At 43.1% G+C, this 19,025-nt stretch overlaps 1 protein-coding gene across 1 annotated transcript in view; it reads right to left on the bottom strand.

The window, feature by feature from the left end:
- The window catches only part of SCML2 (Scm polycomb group protein like 2), a 127,716-nt gene that overhangs the window by 11,085 nt on the left and 97,606 nt on the right, over positions 1–19,025 (bottom strand). The window lies entirely within an intron of this gene.

Raw genomic sequence — 19,025 nt, 5'->3', positions numbered from 1 at the left:
CTAAAAATAGAAACAACGGACAAAACATATTTTCTTTAATGACACATATTTCTACTACTAGATTATTTCAAATAAAAGAAATAATTGACATTTTCATACCCATTTAATGATATAGAAATTTTGAATAGAGAATTCTGTATATATATTTGTTTCCTCAGAATCTTAGCAAAATTACAAAAAGTCCTTTCTTTCACTTGTAATGCTTTCCGTATGCAAAGTTTATGAAACTGGTGTAGTCTACTATCCGGTGCTGATACAAACATAAGGTTGACTCTTGATTTCTGCTTCTGGGTTTTATAATACGTTACACCTTAAATCTGTTGCTACAGAGATAACTAAAAACTCAACATTATTTTCAAACTCCCATTTAAAAAGTCGTCATACAGAGGCACTTCCAGGGAAATGGATTAAGGATTGCAGAAAATTCATGGGTTTCTCAAAATAATAAAAACATTGACAAAATCCACGTTTATAAAACTGTGGATGGTAAATAAAGATTAAAACAATACAAACAGAATTTATGCAGGAAAAAAAGGATTAACATCAGAAACTATAGTACTTCTGTGGAATTTAAGCTTCCCTAATACCACGCCCTTCATCCGAGCTATACAGCACACTTGAAAACACATACCTTGGCAAGTACACTGGCTATGAAAACCAACAGCCTAGCCATCACTGGAGAGGACAGGATGGGTTTGGAGTTCTCCAACAAAGCAACCCCAAAAAAGTATCGCAATTTCAGCAATCTTGCAGATAACAGAAAATCTGTGATATCAGGCCTTGTTTTATTTCACCTGAATCAGAACCAACTCCCTCTGAGCAGCTATTGGCAATCCTCTGACCTTGCAGCTGCCTGAGGCGGCAGTACCAGTTGGGGCCCAAAAGAAGCTATCCAAAACGCCTGAAAGGAAAACCTGGAGAATAGATATCCATTCGGGTGAAAAGCACTGAGATACTGCTGGCAATCTAGACGGTCTTATGCATGCTCAGCAACGTAGTGGTGGCCCTCATCTCTCATTTACTTGACGACCTTCATACTCTGCACAAAGCAGACTTGTAAACTGCCTGCTGGAGTTTTGAAGGTGACTCCCAACACAAAGACACACACAGACACACACAGACACACACACACACACACACACACACACACACACAAGATTCCTGGCAAAGGCGGGGACACACACCACTCCCAGGCGTTGAAGGAAATCCCTGTCCAATCACTAGCTGGCCACTAAGACAACTGAGAAGACTTCAGTGGACACGCATGGCAAAAGTTGCCCAAGAAATGTCATTCCACTAGTCTAGGAAAATCACTAACCAAACAGCACCAGCAACAATACGCCCTGCAGAAGGGGAGGACATCTAACGATGGCAGTTACTGCATTATACCATTTTAAAAGGCCCAGTTTTCCACTGAAACGTGAGGAGACTTTCAGCGATACGGAAAAGTATGGCCCCTACACAGGGAAAAACAAATGTCAATACAAACCGCCTCTGAGGAAGCCCAAACACTGGACTTACTGGACTAAGACTTTTAACGAGCTATTTCAAATACGTTCAGAAAATGTTTTAAAACCACAGGAGCATATGTAAGTGGCATAGAAGGAATATTTCTTCCCAATCCTGGGACATGTAAACACTATTTACCTTGAGAGGCATGCATCTCTGTTTTGGGGAGCTTAGGAGAGAGAGGAGCAACATCAGATAGATTTTGCTCAGAAGGTCCCTCGGTGGTTTGTTTTCCAGCTATGTCCTCCTCAACTGTTATCAAAAAAAGTGTCGGTTATAACTGACATAGTCTAGCATTTTCATATCATCGGCATAAAACACATGTTTCTAAATCATTTTTCTACTATAACTTCATCAACAGTTTACGAATCATTTGCTTGTGTATCACCCACACGTTCATTTCATTCTATAAAATATTTCAGTGGCATCATATTCCAGAGTTTAAAGCACTAGGTCTGGGTTTAATTTATTCTAGGGCCATCACGTATCTGCAAACATCTCAAGAGGCAGGGAGGCAACCCATTATAATGTGTCTAAAAATTATTCCCACCAGCAAGAAAAGTTCAGAATTCAGTGGCGTTAGGGCGAAGGAAGTAACGGTAAAATGAACAGCCCACCTCACAGGCAACAACCCTGGCCTAGGGCTTCCATTACAACCACCCGACTGCTTACTTATCTTTCAGACAAAGGCATTTCTAGCTGAAGGACCACTCTTTAAGGCGTGATCCTACAAGCAAAGACAGCTCGAATGATCAACTACCCTCTAAATATTCATCGATATCTTGACTTAACCTCAAACTCTAAGGAGAAAGGAAGTACGACAGAACTCTTCAAAGTCTGATAATAGACTTCAAGCGAGAACAACCAAGGCCAATCTTCACCTGGTCCTAAATGGTTGGGGGCCAAGGCATGTCTCTCCAAGTCATGTCACGAGCAACCTTTAGCCATCCACTTGTCGACTGGCTACTGACAAATCTAAGAGAGTTATTACTACTTGATTTTATTTTGAACCATCGACTATAAAACCAAGGGGCAAAACCTATTTTCGTCAATGACAAATAACTTCGAAAACTGCAACATTTAAATTAGAAGAAAAGAAAGCATTGACTTTCTCATACCCATTAGTGATACAGAAAATGTGGCTATACAAGCACACTTCTCCATACATCTTTGCCGTCCGCAGAATCTTAGCAAGACTACAAAAAGTCTTTGGTTCTCTTTTACTTGTAACGCTTTCTCCAAGAAACGTTTATGAAACTGGTGTATGGTCTGCTATCTATCTGGTGCTGCTACAAGCATGATGTTGACTCTTGATTTCTGCTGCTGGGTATTATACTACGCTGCAGCTTAAAGCTGTTGCTGCTGAGACAACTAGAAAACTCCAGATTATTTTCAAACTCCCACTTTGAAAAGTCATCATAGAGAGGCACTGCCAGGGCAACTGACTGAGGACTTCTGAAAATCCACGCCTGCACCCAAATAACAAAAACACTGGCAAAATCCACTTTTCCAAAGCTCTGGATGCTGACTAAAAGATCACAACAATCCAAAAATCATTTGTTCAGCAAAAAGTGACTTAACGCAAGAAAGAATAGCAAAGTCTGAGGCATTTTAGCGTCCCCACTGCCATGCCCTTCACCCTACTTTGGGAGCACACTTGCAAACAAACACCTTTGCAAGTATACTAGCTATGAAAACCAGCAGCCTAGCCATCACTGGACAGGACACGATGGGTCTGGAGCTGTCCAACAGCCCCACACTGGGAAACGATGACAATTTGAGCGACCTTGCACATAACCGACAATCTGTGATATCAGGCCTTGTTTTATTTCACCTGAATCAGAACCGGCTCTCTCTGAGCAGCTATTGGCAATCCTCTGACCTTGCAGCTGCCTGAGGCGGCAGTACCAGTTGGGGCCCAAAAGAAGCTATCCAAAACGCCTGAAAGGAAAACCTGGAGAATAGATATCCATTCGGGTGAAAAGCACTGAGATATTGCTGGCAATCTAGACGGTCTTATGCATGCTCAGCAACGTAGTGGTGGCCCTCATCTCTCATTTACTTGACGACCTTCATACTCTGCACAAAGCAGACTTGTAAACTGCCTGCTGGAGTTTTGAAGGTGACTCCCAACGCGCACACACACACACACACACACACACACACACACACACAAGACTCCTGGCAAAGGCGGGGACACACACCACTCCCAGGCGTTGAAGGAAATCCCTGTCCAATCACTAGCTGGCCACTAAGACAACTGAGAAGACTTCAGTGGACACGCATGGCAAAAGTTGTCCAGGAAATGTCATTCCACTAGTCTAGGAAAATCACTAACCAAACAGCACCAGCAACAATACGCCCTGCAGAAGGGGAGGACATCTAACGATGGCAGTTACTGCATTATACCATTTTAAAAGGCCCAGTTTTCCACTGAAACGTGAGGAGACTTTCAGCGATACGGAAAAGTATGGCCCCTACACAGGGAAAAACAAATGTCAATACAAACCGCCTCTGAGGAAGCCCAAACACTGGACTTACTGGACTAAGACTTTTAACGAGCTATTTCAAATACGTTCAGAAAATGTTTTAAAACCACAGGAGCATATGTAAGTGGCATAGAAGGAATATTTCTTCCCAATCCTGGGACATGTAAACACTATTTACCTTGAGAGGCATGCATCTCTGTTTTGGGGAGCTTAGGAGAGAGAGGAGCAACATCAGATAGATTTTGCTCAGAAGGTCCCTCGGTGGTTTGTTTTCCAGCTATGTCCTCCTCAACTGTTATCAAAAAAAGTGTCGGTTATAACTGACATAGTCTAGCATTTTCATATCATTGGCATAAAACACATGTTTCTAAATCATTTTTCTACTATAACTTCATCAACAGTTTACGAATCATTTGCTTGTGTATCACCCACACGTTCATTTCATTCTATAAAATATTTCAGTGGCATCATATTCCAGAGTTTAAAGCACTAGGTCTGGGTTTAATTTATTCTAGGGCCATCACGTATCTGCAAACATCTCAAGAGGCAGGGAGGCAACCCATTATAATGTGTCTAAAAATTATTCCCACCAGCAAGAAAAGTTCAGAATTCAGTGGCGTTAGGGCGAAGGAAGTAACGGTAAAATGAACAGCCCACCTCACAGGCAACAACCCTGGCCTAGGGCTTCCATTACAACCACCCGACTGCTTACTTATCTTTCAGACAAAGGCATTTCTAGCTGAAGGACCACTCTTTAAGGCGTGATCCTACAAGCAAAGACAGCTCGAATGATCAACTACCCTCTAAATATTCATCGATATCTTGACTTAACCTCAAACTCTAAGGAGAAAGGAAGTACGACAGAGCTCTTCAAAGTCTGATAATAGACTTCAAGCGAGAACAACCAAGGCCAATCTTCACCTGGTCCTAAATGGTTGGGGGCCAAGGCATGTCTCTCCAAGTCATGTCACGAGCAACCTTTAGCCATCCACTTGTCGACTGGCTACTGACAAATCTAAGAGAGTTATTACTACTTGATTTTATTTTGAACCATCAACTATAAAACCAAGGGGCAAAACCTATTTTCGTCAATGACAAATAACTTCGAAAACTGCAACATTTAAATTAGAAGAAAAGAAAGCATTGACTTTCTCATACCCATTAGTGATACAGAAAATGTGGCTATACAAGCACACTTCTCCATACATCTTTGCCGTCCGCAGAATCTTAGCAAGACTACAAAAAGTCTTTGGTTCTCTTTTACTTGTAACGCTTTCTCCAAGAAACGTTTATGAAACTGGTGTATGGTCTGCTATCTATCTGGTGCTGCTACAAGCATGATGTTGACTCTTGATTTCTGCTGCTGGGTATTATACTACGCTGCAGCTTAAAGCTGTTGCTGCTGAGACAACTAGAAAACTCCAGATTATTTTCAAACTCCCATTTTGAAAAGTCATCATAGAGAGGCACTGCCAGGGCAACTGACTGAGGACTTCTGAAAATCCACGCCTGCACCCAAATAACAAAAACACTGGCAAAATCCACTTTTCCAAAGCTCTGGATGCTGACTAAAAGATCACAACAATCCAAAAATCATTTGTTCAGCAAAAAGTGACTTAACGCAAGAAAGAATAGCAAAGTCTGAGGCATTTTAGCGTCCCCACTGCCATGCCCTTCACCCTACTTTGGGAGCACACTTGCAAACAAACACCTTTGCAAGTATACTAGCTATGAAAACCAGCAGCTTAGCCATCACTGGACAGGACACGATGGGTCTGGAGCTGTCCAACAGCCCCACACTGGGAAACGATGACAATTTGAGCGACCTTGCACATAACCGACAATCTGTGATATCAGGCCTTGTTTTATTTCACCTGAATCAGAACCGGCTCTCTCTGAGCAGCTATTGGCAATCCTCTGACCTTGCAGCTGCCTGAGGCGGCAGTACCAGTTGGGGCCCAAAAGAAGCTATCCAAAACGCCTGAAAGGAAAACCTGGAGAATAGATATCCATTCGGGTGAAAAGCACTGAGATATTGCTGGCAATCTAGACGGTCTTATGCATGCTCAGCAACGTAGTGGTGGCCCTCATCTCTCATTTACTTGACGACCTTCATACTCTGCACAAAGCAGACTTGTAAACTGCCTGCTGGAGTTTTGAAGGTGACTCCCAACGCACACACACACACACACACACACACACACACACAAGACTCCTGGCAAAGGCGGGGACACACACCACTTCCAGGCGTTGAAGGAAATCCCTGTCCAATCACTAGCTGGCCACTAAGACAACTGAGAAGACTTCAGTGGACACGCATGGCAAAAGTTGTCCAGGAAATGTCATTCCACTAGTCTAGGAAAATCACTAACCAAACAGCACCAGCAACAATACGCCCTGCAGAAGGGGAGGACATCTAACGATGGCAGTTACTGCATTATACCATTTTAAAAGGCCCAGTTTTCCACTGAAACGTGAGGAGACTTTCAGCGATACGGAAAAGTATGGCCCCTACACAGGGAAAAACAAATGTCAATACAAACCGCCTCTGAGGAAGCCCAAACACTGGACTTACTGGACTAAGACTTTTAACGAGCTATTTCAAATACGTTCAGAAAATGTTTTAAAACCACAGGAGCATATGTAAGTGGCATAGAAGGAATATTTCTTCCCAATCCTGGGACATGTAAACACTATTTACCTTGAGAGGCATGCATCTCTGTTTTGGGGAGCTTAGGAGAGAGAGGAGCAACATCAGATAGATTTTGCTCAGAAGGTCCCTCGGTGGTTTGTTTTCCAGCTATGTCCTCCTCAACTGTTATCAAAAAAAGTGTCGGTTATAACTGACATAGTCTAGCATTTTCATATCATTGGCATAAAACACATGTTTCTAAATCATTTTTCTACTATAACTTCATCAACAGTTTACGAATCATTTGCTTGTGTATCACCCACACGTTCATTTCATTCTATAAAATATTTCAGTGGCATCATATTCCAGAGTTTAAAGCACTAGGTCTGGGTTTAATTTATTCTAGGGCCATCACGTATCTGCAAACATCTCAAGAGGCAGGGAGGCAACCCATTATAATGTGTCTAAAAATTATTCCCACCAGCAAGAAAAGTTCAGAATTCAGTGGCGTTAGGGCGATGGAAGTAACGGTAAAATGAACAGCCCACCTCACAGGCAACAACCCTGGCCTAGGGCTTCCATTACAACCACCCGACTGCTTACTTATCTTTCAGACAAAGGCATTTCTAGCTGAAGGACCACTCTTTAAGGCGTGATCCTACAAGCAAAGACAGCTCGAATGATCAACTACCCTCTAAATATTCATCGGTATCTTGACTTAACCTCAAACTCTAAGGAGAAAGGAAGTACGACAGAGCTCTTCAAAGTCTGATAATAGACTTCAAGCGAGAACAACCAAGGCCAATCTTCACCTGGTCCTAAATGGTTGGGGGCCAAGGCATGTCTCTCCAAGTCATGTCACGAGCAACCTTTAGCCATCCACTTGTCGACTGGCTACTGACAAATCTAAGAGAGTTATTACTACTTGATTTTATTTTGAACCATCGACTATAAAACCAAGGGGCAAAACCTATTTTCGTCAATGACAAATAACTTCGAAAACTGCAACATTTAAATTAGAAGAAAAGAAAGCATTGACTTTCTCATACCCATTAGTGATACAGAAAATGTGGCTATACAAGCACACTTCTCCATACATCTTTGCTGTCCGCAGAATCTTAGCAAGACTACAAAAAGTCTTTGGTTCTCTTTTACTTGTAACGCTTTCTCCAAGAAACGTTTATGAAACTGGTGTATGGTCTGCTATCTATCTGGTGCTGCTACAAGCATGATGTTGACTCTTGATTTCTGCTGCTGGGTATTATACTACGCTGCAGCTTAAAGCTGTTGCTGCTGAGACAACTAGAAAACTCCAGATTATTTTCAAACTCCCACTTTGAAAAGTCATCATAGAGAGGCACTGCCAGGGCAACTGACTGAGGACTTCTGAAAATCCACGCCTGCACCCAAATAACAAAAACACTGGCAAAATCCACTTTTCCAAAGCTCTGGATGCTGACTAAAAGATCACAACAATCCAAAAATCATTTGTTCAGCAAAAAGTGACTTAACGCAAGAAAGAATAGCAAAGTCTGAGGCATTTTAGCGTCCCCACTGCCATGCCCTTCACCCTACTTTGGGAGCACACTTGCAAACAAACACCTTTGCAAGTATACTAGCTATGAAAACCAGCAGCTTAGCCATCACTGGACAGGACACGATGGGTCTGGAGCTGTCCAACAGCCCCACACTGGGAAACGATGACAATTTGAGCGACCTTGCACATAACCGACAATCTGTGATATCAGGCCTTGTTTTATTTCACCTGAATCAGAACCGGCTCTCTCTGAGCAGCTATTGGCAATCCTCTGACCTTGCAGCTGCCTGAGGCGGCAGTACCAGTTGGGGCCCAAAAGAAGCTATCCAAAACGCCTGAAAGGAAAACCTGGAGAATAGATATCCATTCGGGTGAAAAGCACTGAGATATTGCTGGCAATCTAGACGGTCTTATGCATGCTCAGCAACGTAGTGGTGGCCCTCATCTCTCATTTACTTGACGACCTTCATACTCTGCACAAAGCAGACTTGTAAACTGCCTGCTGGAGTTTTGAAGGTGACTCCCAACGCACACACACACACACACACACACACACACACACAAGACTCCTGGCAAAGGCGGGGACACACACCACTTCCAGGCGTTGAAGGAAATCCCTGTCCAATCACTAGCTGGCCACTAAGACAACTGAGAAGACTTCAGTGGACACGCATGGCAAAAGTTGTCCAGGAAATGTCATTCCACTAGTCTAGGAAAATCACTAACCAAACAGCACCAGCAACAATACGCCCTGCAGAAGGGGAGGACATCTAACGATGGCAGTTACTGCATTATACCATTTTAAAAGGCCCAGTTTTCCACTGAAACGTGAGGAGACTTTCAGCGATACGGAAAAGTATGGCCCCTACACAGGGAAAAACAAATGTCAATACAAACCGCCTCTGAGGAAGCCCAAACACTGGACTTACTGGACTAAGACTTTTAACGAGCTATTTCAAATACGTTCAGAAAATGTTTTAAAACCACAGGAGCATATGTAAGTGGCATAGAAGGAATATTTCTTCCCAATCCTGGGACATGTAAACACTATTTACCTTGAGAGGCATGCATCTCTGTTTTGGGGAGCTTAGGAGAGAGAGGAGCAACATCAGATAGATTTTGCTCAGAAGGTCCCTCGGTGGTTTGTTTTCCAGCTATGTCCTCCTCAACTGTTATCAAAAAAAGTGTCGGTTATAACTGACATAGTCTAGCATTTTCATATCATTGGCATAAAACACATGTTTCTAAATCATTTTTCTACTATAACTTCATCAACAGTTTACGAATCATTTGCTTGTGTATCACCCACACGTTCATTTCATTCTATAAAATATTTCAGTGGCATCATATTCCAGAGTTTAAAGCACTAGGTCTGGGTTTAATTTATTCTAGGGCCATCACGTATCTGCAAACATCTCAAGAGGCAGGGAGGCAACCCATTATAATGTGTCTAAAAATTATTCCCACCAGCAAGAAAAGTTCAGAATTCAGTGGCGTTAGGGCGAAGGAAGTAACGGTAAAATGAACAGCCCACCTCACAGGCAACAACCCTGGCCTAGGGCTTCCATTACAACCACCCGACTGCTTACTTATCTTTCAGACAAAGGCATTTCTAGCTGAAGGACCACTCTTTAAGGCGTGATCCTACAAGCAAAGACAGCTCGAATGATCAACTACCCTCTAAATATTCATCGATATCTTGACTTAACCTCAAACTCTAAGGAGAAAGGAAGTACGACAGAGCTCTTCAAAGTCTGATAATAGACTTCAAGCGAGAACAACCAAGGCCAATCTTCACCTGGTCCTAAATGGTTGGGGGCCAAGGCATGTCTCTCCAAGTCATGTCACGAGCAACCTTTAGCCATCCACTTGTCGACTGGCTACTGACAAATCTAAGAGAGTTATTACTACTTGATTTTATTTTGAACCATCGACTATAAAACCAAGGGGCAAAACCTATTTTCGTCAATGACAAATAACTTCGAAAACTGCAACATTTAAATTAGAAGAAAAGAAAGCATTGACTTTCTCATACCCATTAGTGATACAGAAAATGTGGCTATACAAGCACACTTCTCCATACATCTTTGCCGTCCGCAGAATCTTAGCAAGACTACAAAAAGTCTTTGGTTCTCTTTTACTTGTAACGCTTTCTCCAAGAAACGTTTATGAAACTGGTGTATGGTCTGCTATCTATCTGGTGCTGCTACAAGCATGATGTTGACTCTTGATTTCTGCTGCTGGGTATTATACTACGCTGCAGCTTAAAGCTGTTGCTGCTGAGACAACTAGAAAACTCCAGATTATTTTCAAACTCCCACTTTGAAAAGTCATCATAGAGAGGCACTGCCAGGGCAACTGACTGAGGACTTCTGAAAATCCACGCCTGCACCCAAATAACAAAAACACTGGCAAAATCCACTTTTCCAAAGCTCTGGATGCTGACTAAAAGATCACAACAATCCAAAAATCATTTGTTCAGCAAAAAGTGACTTAACGCAAGAAAGAATAGCAAAGTCTGAGGCATTTTAGCGTCCCCACTGCCATGCCCTTCACCCTACTTTGGGAGCACACTTGCAAACAAACACCTTTGCAAGTATACTAGCTATGAAAACCAGCAGCCTAGCCATCACTGGACAGGACACGATGGGTCTGGAGCTGTCCAACAGCCCCACACTGGGAAACGATGACAGTTTGAGCGACCTTGCACATAACCAACAATCTGTGATATCAGGCCTTGTTTTATTTCACCTGAATCAGAACCGGCTCTCTCTGAGCAGCTATTGGCAATCCTCTGACCTTGCAGCTGCCTGAGGCGGCAGTACCAGTTGGGGCCCAAAAGAAGCTATCCAAAACGCCTGAAAGGAAAACCTGGAGAATAGATATCCATTCGGGTGAAAAGCACTGAGATATTGCTGGCAATCTAGACGGTCTTATGCATGCTCAGCAACGTAGTGGTGGCCCTCATCTCTCATTTACTTGACGACCTTCATACTCTGCACAAAGCAGACTTGTAAACTGCCTGCTGGAGTTTTGAAGGTGACTCCCAACGCGCACACACACACACACACACACACACACACACACACACACACAAGACTCCTGGCAAAGGCGGGGACACACACCACTCCCAGGCGTTGAAGGAAATCCCTGTCCAATCACTAGCTGGCCACTAAGACAACTGAGAAGACTTCAGTGGACACGCATGGCAAAAGTTGTCCAGGAAATGTCATTCCACTAGTCTAGGAAAATCACTAACCAAACAGCACCAGCAACAATACGCCCTGCAGAAGGGGAGGACATCTAACGATGGCAGTTACTGCATTATACCATTTTAAAAGGCCCAGTTTTCCACTGAAACGTGAGGAGACTTTCAGCGATACGGAAAAGTATGGCCCCTACACAGGGAAAAACAAATGTCAATACAAACCGCCTCTGAGGAAGCCCAAACACTGGACTTACTGGACTAAGACTTTTAACGAGCTATTTCAAATACGTTCAGAAAATGTTTTAAAACCACAGGAGCATATGTAAGTGGCATAGAAGGAATATTTCTTCCCAATCCTGGGACATGTAAACACTATTTACCTTGAGAGGCATGCATCTCTGTTTTGGGGAGCTTAGGAGAGAGAGGAGCAACATCAGATAGATTTTGCTCAGAAGGTCCCTCGGTGGTTTGTTTTCCAGCTATGTCCTCCTCAACTGTTATCAAAAAAAGTGTCGGTTATAACTGACATAGTCTAGCATTTTCATATCATTGGCATAAAACACATGTTTCTAAATCATTTTTCTACTATAACTTCATCAACAGTTTACGAATCATTTGCTTGTGTATCACCCACACGTTCATTTCATTCTATAAAATATTTCAGTGGCATCATATTCCAGAGTTTAAAGCACTAGGTCTGGGTTTAATTTATTCTAGGGCCATCACGTATCTGCAAACATCTCAAGAGGCAGGGAGGCAACCCATTATAATGTGTCTAAAAATTATTCCCACCAGCAAGAAAAGTTCAGAATTCAGTGGCGTTAGGGCGATGGAAGTAACGGTAAAATGAACAGCCCACCTCACAGGCAACAACCCTGGCCTAGGGCTTCCATTACAACCACCCGACTGCTTACTTATCTTTCAGACAAAGGCATTTCTAGCTGAAGGACCACTCTTTAAGGCGTGATCCTACAAGCAAAGACAGCTCGAATGATCAACTACCCTCTAAATATTCATCGGTATCTTGACTTAACCTCAAACTCTAAGGAGAAAGGAAGTACGACAGAGCTCTTCAAAGTCTGATAATAGACTTCAAGCGAGAACAACCAAGGCCAATCTTCACCTGGTCCTAAATGGTTGGGGGCCAAGGCATGTCTCTCCAAGTCATGTCACGAGCAACCTTTAGCCATCCACTTGTCGACTGGCTACTGACAAATCTAAGAGAGTTATTACTACTTGATTTTATTTTGAACCATCGACTATAAAACCAAGGGGCAAAACCTATTTTCGTCAATGACAAATAACTTCGAAAACTGCAACATTTAAATTAGAAGAAAAGAAAGCATTGACTTTCTCATACCCATTAGTGATACAGAAAATGTGGCTATACAAGCACACTTCTCCATACATCTTTGCCGTCCGCAGAATCTTAGCAAGACTACAAAAAGTCTTTGGTTCTCTTTTACTTGTAACGCTTTCTCCAAGAAACGTTTATGAAACTGGTGTATGGTCTGCTATCTATCTGGTGCTGCTACAAGCATGATGTTGACTCTTGATTTCTGCTGCTGGGTATTATACTACGCTGCAGCTTAAAGCTGTTGCTGCTGAGACAACTAGAAAACTCCAGATTATTTTCAAACTCCCACTTTGAAAAGTCATCATAGAGAGGCACTGCCAGGGCAACTGACTGAGGACTTCTGAAAATCCACGCCTGCACCCAAATAACAAAAACACTGGCAAAATCCACTTTTCCAAAGCTCTGGATGCTGACTAAAAGATCACAACAATCCAAAAATCATTTGTTCAGCAAAAAGTGACTTAACGCAAGAAAGAATAGCAAAGTCTGAGGCATTTTAGCGTCCCCACTGCCATGCCCTTCACCCTACTTTGGGAGCACACTTGCAAACAAACACCTTTGCAAGTATACTAGCTATGAAAACCAGCAGCCTAGCCATCACTGGACAGGACACGATGGGTCTGGAGCTGTCCAACAGCCCCACACTGGGAAACGATGACAATTTGAGCGACCTTGCACATAACCGACAATCTGTGATATCAGGCCTTGTTTTATTTCCCCTGAATCAGAACCGGCTCTCTCTGAGCAGCTATTGGCAATCCTCTGACCTTGCAGCTGCCTGAGGCGGCAGTACCAGTTGGGGCCCAAAAGAAGCTATCCAAAACGCCTGAAAGGAAAACCTGGAGAATAGATATCCATTCGGGTGAAAAGCACTGAGATATTGCTGGCAATCTAGACGGTCTTATGCATGCTCAGCAACGTAGTGGTGGCCCTCATCTCTCATTTACTTGACGACCTTCATACTCTGCACAAAGCAGACTTGTAAACTGCCTGCTGGAGTTTTGAAGGTGACTCCCAACGCGCACACACACACACACACACACACACACACACACAAGACTCCTGGCAAAGGCGGGGACACACACCACTCCCAGGCGTTGAAGGAAATCCCTGTCCAATCACTAGCTGGCCACTAAGACAACTGAGAAGACTTCAGTGGACACGCATGGCAAAAGTTGTCCAGGAAATGTCATTCCACTAGTCTAGGAAAATCACTAACCAAACAGCACCAGCAACAATACGCCCTGCAGAAGGGGAGGACATCTAACGATGGCAGTTACTGCATTATACCATTTTAAAAGGCCCAGTTTTCCACTGAAACGTGAGGAGACTTTCAGCGATACGGAAAAGTATGGCCCCTACACAGGGAAAAACAAATGTCAATACAAACCGCCTCTGAGGAAGCCCAAACACTGGACTTACTGGACTAAGACTTTTAACGAGCTATTTCAAATACGTTCAGAAAATGTTTTAAAACCACAGGAGCATATGTAAGTGGCATAGAAGGAATATTTCTTCCCAATCCTGGGACATGTAAACACTATTTACCTTGAGAGGCATGCATCTCTGTTTTGGGGAGCTTAGGAGAGAGAGGAGCAACATCAGATAGATTTTGCTCAGAAGGTCCCTCGGTGGTTTGTTTTCCAGCTATGTCCTCCTCAACTGTTATCAAAAAAAGTGTCGGTTATAACTGACATAGTCTAGCATTTTCATATCATTGGCATAAAACACATGTTTCTAAATCATTTTTCTACTATAACTTCATCAACAGTTTACGAATCATTTGCTTGTGTATCACCCACACGTTCATTTCATTCTATAAAATATTTCAGTGGCATCATATTCCAGAGTTTAAAGCACTAGGTCTGGGTTTAATTTATTCTAGGGCCATCACGTATCTGCAAACATCTCAAGAGGCAGGGAGGCAACCCATTATAATGTGTCTAAAAATTATTCCCACCAGCAAGAAAAGTTCAGAATTCAGTGGCGTTAGGGCGAAGGAAGTAACGGTAAAATGAACAGCCCACCTCACAGGCAACAACCCTGGCCTAGGGCTTCCATTACAACCACCCGACTGCTTACTTATCTTTCAGACAAAGGCATTTCTAGCTGAAGGACCACTCTTTAAGGCGTGATCCTACAAGCAAAGACAGCTCGAATGATCAACTACCCTCTAAATATTCATCGATATCTTGACTTAACCTCAAACTCTAAGGAGAAAGGAAGTACGACAGAGCTCTTCAAAGTCTGATAATAGACTTCAAGCGAGAACAACCAAGGCCAATCTTCACCTGGTCCTAAATGGTTGGGGGCCAAGGCATGTCTCTCCAAGTCATGTCACGAGCAACCTTTAGCCATCCACTTGTCGACTGGCTACTGACAAATCTAAGAGAGTTATTACTACTTGATTTTATTTTGAACCATCGACTATAAAACCAAGGGGCAAAACCTATTTTCGTCAATGACAAATAACTTCGAAAACTGCAACATTTAAATTAGAAGAAAAGAAAGCATTGACTTTCTCATACCCATTAGTGATACAGAAAATGTGGCTATACAAGCACACTTCTCCATACATCTTTGCCGTCCGCAGAATCTTAGCAAGACTACAAAAAGTCTTTGGTTCTCTTTTACTTGTAACGCTTTCTCCAAGAAACGTTTATGAAACTGGTGTATGGTCTGCTATCTATCTGGTGCTGCTACAAGCATGATGTTGACTCTTGATTTCTGCTGCTGGGTATTATACTACGCTGCAGCTTAAAGCTGTTGCTGCTGAGACAACTAGAAAACTCCAGATTATTTTCAAACTCCCACTTTGAAAAGTCATCATAGAGAGGCACTGCCAGGGCAACTGACTGAGGACTTCTGAAAATCCACGCCTGCACCCAAATAACAAAAACACTGGCAAAATCCACTTTTCCAAAGCTCTGGATGCTGACTAAAAGATCACAACAATCCAAAAATCATTTGTTCAGCAAAAAGTGACTTAACGCAAGAAAGAATAGCAAAGTCTGAGGCATTTTAGCGTCCCCACTGCCATGCCCTTCACCCTACTTTGGGAGCACACTTGCAAACAAACACCTTTGCAAGCAAGTATACTAGCTATGAAAACCAGCAGCCTAGCCATCACTGGACAGGACACGATGGGTCTGGAGCTGTCCAACAGCCCCACACTGGGAAACGATGACAGTTTGAGCGACCTTGCACATAACCAACAATCTGTGATATCAGGCCTTGTTTTATTTCACCTGAATCAGAACCGGCTCTCTCTGAGCAGCTATTGGCAATCCTCTGACCTTGCAGCTGCCTGAGGCGGCAGTACCAGTTGGGGCCCAAAAGAAGCTATCCAAAACGCCTGAAAGGAAAACCTGGAGAATAGATATCCATTCGGGTGAAAAGCACTGAGATATTGCTGGCAATCTAGACGGTCTTATGCATGCTCAGCAACGTAGTGGTGGCCCTCATCTCTCATTTACTTGACGACCTTCATACTCTGCACAAAGCAGACTTGTAAACTGCCTGCTGGAGTTTTGAAGGTGACTCCCAACGCGCGCACACACACACACACACACACACACACACACACAAGACTCCTGGCAAAGGCGGGGACACACACCACTCCCAGGCGTTGAAGGAAATCCCTGTCCAATCACTAGTTGGCCACTAAGACAACTGAGAAGACTTCAGTGGACACGCATGGCAAAAGTTGTCCAGGAAATGTCATTCCACTAGTCTAGGAAAATCACTAACCAAACAGCACCAGCAACAATACGCCCTGCAGAAGGGGAGGACATCTAACGATGGCAGTTACTGCATTATACCATTTTAAAAGGCCCAGTTTTCCACTGAAACGTGAGGAGACTTTCAGCGATACGGAAAAGTATGGCCCCTACACAGGGAAAAACAAATGTCAATACAAACCGCCTCTGAGGAAGCCCAAACACTGGACTTACTGGACTAAGACTTTTAACGAGCTATTTCAAATACGTTCAGAAAATGTTTTAAAACCACAGGAGCATATGTAAGTGGCATAGAAGGAATATTTCTTCCCAATCCTGGGACATGTAAACACTATTTACCTTGAGAGGCATGCATCTCTGTTTTGGGGAGCTTAGGAGAGAGAGGAGCAACATCAGATAGATTTTGCTCAGAAGGTCCCTCGGTGGTTTGTTTTCCAGCTATGTCCTCCTCAACTGTTATCAAAAAAAGTGTCGGTTATAACTGACATAGTCTAGCATTTTCATATCATTGGCATAAAACACATGTTTCTAAATCATTTTTCTACTATAACTTCATCAACAGTTTACGAATCATTTGCTTGTGTATCACCCACACGTTCATTTCATTCTATAAAATATTTCAGTGGCATCATATTCCAGAGTTTAAAGCACTAGGTCTGGGTTTAATTTATTCTAGGGCCATCACGTATCTGCAAACATCTCAAGAGGCAGGGAGGCAACCCATTATAATGTGTCTAAAAATTATTCCCACCAGCAAGAAAAGTTCAGAATTCAGTGGCGTTAGGGCGATGGAAGTAACGGTAAAATGAACAGCCCACCTCACAGGCAACAACCCTGGCCTAGGGCTTCCATTACAACCACCCGACTGCTTACTTATCTTTCAGACAAAGGCATTTCTAGCTGAAGGACCACTCTTTAAGGCGTGATCCTACAAGCAAAGACAGCTCGAATGATCAACTACCCTCTAAATATTCATCGGTATCTTGACTTAACCTCAAACTCTAAGGAGAAAGGAAGTACGACAGAGCTCTTCAAAGTCTGATAATAGACTTCAAGCGAGAACAACCAAGGCCAATCTTCACCTGGTCCTAAATGGTTGGGGGCCAAGGCATGTCTCTCCAAGTCATGTCACGAGCAACCTTTAGCCATCCACTTGTCGACTGGCTACTGACAAATCTAAGAGAGTTATTACTACTTGATTTTATTTTGAACCATCGACTATAAAACCAAGGGGCAAAACCTATTTTCGTCAATGACAAATAACTTCGAAAACTGCAACATTTAAATTAGAAGAAAAGAAAGCATTGACTTTCTCATACCCATTAGTGATACAGAAAATGTGGCTATACAAGCACACTTCTCCATACATCTTTGCCGTCCGCAGAATCTTAGCAAGACTACAAAAAGTCTTTGGTTCTCTTTTACTTGTAACGCTTTCTCCAAGAAACGTTTATGAAACTGGTGTATGGTCTGCTATCTATCTGGTGCTGCTACAAGCATGATGTTGACTCTTGATTTCTGCTGCTGGGTATTATACTACGCTGCAGCTTAAAGCTGTTGCTGCTGAGACAACTAGAAAACTCCAGATTATTTTCAAACTCCCACTTTGAAAAGTCATCATAGAGAGGCACTGCCAGGGCAACTGACTGAGGACTTCTGAAAATCCACGCCTGCACCCAAATAACAAAAACACTGGCAAAATCCACTTTTCCAAAGCTCTGGATGCTGACTAAAAGATCACAACAATCCAAAAATCATTTGTTCAGCAAAAAGTGACTTAACGCAAGAAAGAATAGCAAAGTCTGAGGCATTTTAGCGTCCCCACTGCCATGCCCTTCACCCTACTTTGGGAGCACACTTGCAAACAAACACCTTTGCAAGTATACTAGCTATGAAAACCAGCAGCCTAGCCATCACTGGACAGGACACGATGGGTCTGGAGCTGTCCAACAGCCCCACACTGGGAAACGATGACAATTTGAGCGACCTTGCACATAACCGACAATCTGTGATATCAGGCCTTGTTTTATTTCACCTGAATCAGAACCGGCTCTCTCTGAGCAGCTATTGGCAATCCTCTGACCTTGCAGCTGCCTGAGGCGGCAGTACCAGTTGGGGCCCAAAAGAAGCTATCCAAAACGCCTGAAAGGAAAACCTGGAGAATAGATATCCATTCGGGTGAAAAGCACTGAGATATTGCTGGCAATCTAGACGGTCTTATGCATGCTCAGCAACGTAGTGGTGGCCCTCATCTCTCATTTACTTGACGACCTTCATACTCTGCACAAAGCAGACTTGTAAACTGCCTGCTGGAGTTTTGAAGGTGACTCCCAACGCACACACACACACACACACACACACACACACACACACAAGACTCCTGGCAAAGGCGGGGACACACACCACTCCCAGGCGTTGAAGGAAATCCCTGTCCAATCACTAGCTGGCCACTAAGACAACTGAGAAGACTTCAGTGGACACGCATGGCAAAAGTTGTCCAGGAAATGTCATTCCACTAGTCTAGGAAAATCACTAACCAAACAGCACCAGCAA

Source organism: Miniopterus natalensis, chromosome X (genome assembly GCF_054644295.1).
Source record: "Miniopterus natalensis isolate mMinNat1 chromosome X, mMinNat1.hap1, whole genome shotgun sequence".
In the NCBI taxonomy this organism is placed as follows: Eukaryota; Metazoa; Chordata; class Mammalia; order Chiroptera; family Miniopteridae; genus Miniopterus; species Miniopterus natalensis.
The sequence above is the reverse complement of the archived record's forward strand: the minus strand, read 5'-3'. Positions and strand labels throughout refer to the sequence as shown.